This window comes from Chionomys nivalis, chromosome X (assembly GCF_950005125.1).
Source record: "Chionomys nivalis chromosome X, mChiNiv1.1, whole genome shotgun sequence".
NCBI lineage: Eukaryota > Metazoa > Chordata > Mammalia > Rodentia > Cricetidae > Chionomys > Chionomys nivalis.
Genome location: NC_080112.1, coordinates 35,462,721 through 35,465,283, shown reverse-complemented (window position 1 = coordinate 35,465,283; position 2,563 = coordinate 35,462,721). Strand labels below are relative to the sequence as shown.

The 2,563-nt window shown below is 43.9% G+C and overlaps 1 pseudogene; it reads left to right on the top strand.

Annotated features, from left to right (window-relative positions):
• Positions 1-489: 489 nt before the first annotated feature.
• Positions 490-1,787, top strand: LOC130868329 (phosphoglycerate kinase 1-like; annotated as a pseudogene).
• The last annotated feature ends 776 nt before the right edge of the window (positions 1,788-2,563 follow it).

Here is a 2,563-nt window from a genome sequence, read left to right as displayed (position 1 = left end):
AAGCTTCCAAAGGAGGAAAGTAACCAATAATCCTACTCAGATATAAAGCCTATGAACCACAACAATGACCCGCATGGCAAGGAAGCATACCTTGGTGGTAACTAACAGCTCTCTAATTAGACTTAAGACCACCACAAGTGGGAAAAAAAAAAATCACACCTGATACTGGAATCTTTTTTTCCTATTTTTTTCTTTTCTTTTTTATTGATTTTTTTCTGAGCACTACATTTTTTTCTGCTCCCCTCCCTGTTTTTCCTTTCCCCTTCAACCCTCTCCCAAGGTCACCATGCTCCCAATTTACTTAGGAGATCTTGTCTTTTTCTATTTCCCATGTAGATTAGATCCATGTATGTCTCTATTAGGGTCCTCCTTGTTGTCTAGGTTCTCTGGGATTGTGATTTGTGGGCTGGTTTTCTTTGCTTTATGTTTAAAAACCACTTATGACCTCTTCCTCAGGACCGAGCCTCTTGATCCTACCACGTTGCCAAAATGTCGTTTTCTAACAAGCTGACTTTGGACAAGCTGGACGTGAAGGGGAAGTGGGTCGTGATGAGGGTGGACTTCAATGTTCCTATGAAGAGCAACCAGATAACAAATAACCGAAGGATCAAGGCTGCTGTCCCAAGCATCAAATTCTGCTTGGACAATGGAGCCAAGTCAGTTGTCCTTATGAGCCACTTGGGCCAACCTGATGGTGTTCCCATGCCTGACAAGTACTCCTTAGAGCCAGTTGCCGTGGAACTCAAGTCTCTGCTGGGCAAGGATGTTCTCTTCTTATAAAGGATTGTGTGGGCCCAGAAGTCGAGAATGCCTGTGCCAACCCAGCAGCTGGCACTGTCATCCTGCTGGAGAACCTCCGCTTTCATGTGGGGGAAGAAGGGAAGGGAAAGGATGCTTCTGGGAGCAAGATTAAAGCTGAACCAGCCAAAATTGATGCTTTCTGAGCCTCACTGTCCAAACTTGGGGATGTCTATGTTAATGATGCTTTTGGTACTGCACACGGAGCCCACAGCTCCATGGTGGGTGTGAATCTGCCACAGAAAGCTGGTGGATTTTTGATGAAGAAGGAGCTGAACTACTTTGCCAGAGCTTTGGAGAGTCCTGAACGACCCTTCCTGGAAATATTGGGAGGAGCTAAAGTTGCGGACAAGATCCAGCTGATCAATAATACGTTGGACAAAGTCAATGAGACGATCATCGGTGGTGGAATGGCTTTTACCTTCCTTAAGGTGCTCAACAACATGGAGATTGGAACTTCTCTATATGATGAAGAAGGAGCCAAGATTGTCAGAGATCTCATGGCTAAAGCTGAGAAAAATGGTGTGAAGATTACCTTGCCTGTTGACTTTGTCACTGCAGACAAATTTGATGAGAAAGCCAAGACTGGCCAAGCTACTGTGGCCTCTGGTATACCTGCTGGCTGAATGGGCCTGGACTGTGGTCCTAAGAGCAGCAAGAAATATGCTGAGGCTGTGGCTCGAGCCAAGCAGATTGTTTGGAATGGACGTGTCTTTGAATGGGAAGCTTCTGCCAGGGGAACCAAGTCCCTCATGGATGAGGTGGTAAAAGCCACTTCTAGGACTTGCATCACTATCATAGGCGGTGGAGACACTGCCACTTGCTGTGCCAAATGGAATACAAAGGATAAAGTAAGCCATATGAGCACTGGGGGTGGTGCCAGTCTAGAGCTCCTGGAAGGTAAAGTCCTTCCTGGGGTGGATGCTCTCAGCAATGTTCAGTATTTTCCTGCCTTTTGGTTCCTGTGCACAACTCCTAAGTCAACTTAGTGTGTTTTCCGCATCTCCATTTGGTGTTAGTGCAAGATTCAGCTAGTGATCGAGATGCAGCACCAGGAACCCTTAAACTGTTACACAGCATCTCAGCTCGTCCTTCCTTCATTGGGATTTGTTCACATTCTTCAAGATTCCATTTAAATTCCATAGTGACTAAAGCCATTGTGCATTCTAGAGTGCATCTATTTATATTCTGCCTGTAAAAGAAAGTGAGCTATAAAAGCTTAGTCCTCTTTGAGTAGCCTCTGGTTGGCTTTGTCACTGTTCATGACTCGGCATGGAAATAAGTTGAAATTCCAACTGTAGATTTGGAGAAGTTGATGATCTATTAATAAAGATGTCCTCTGGGGGGAAAAAAACACTTATGAGTGAGTACAAGTGATAATTGTCTTTCTGTTTCTGGGTTACCTCACTTAAAATGATGTTTTCTATCTCCATCTATTTGCCTGCAAATTTCAAGATGTTATTTTTCTCTGCTGTGTAGTACTCCATTGTGTAAATGTACCACATTTTCCTTATCCATTCTTCCGTAAAAGGGCATTTAGATTTCTTCCAGGTTCTGGCTATGACAAACAATGCTGCTATGAACATAGTTGAACACATGTCCTTGTGGCACGATTGAGCATTCTTTGTATATATACCCAAAAGTGGTATTACTGGGTCTTAAGGAAGGTTGTTTTCTAATTTTCTGAGAAATCACCACACTGACATCCAAAGTGGCTGTACCAGCTTTCATTCCCACCAGCAATGCAGGAGTATTCCCTTTACTC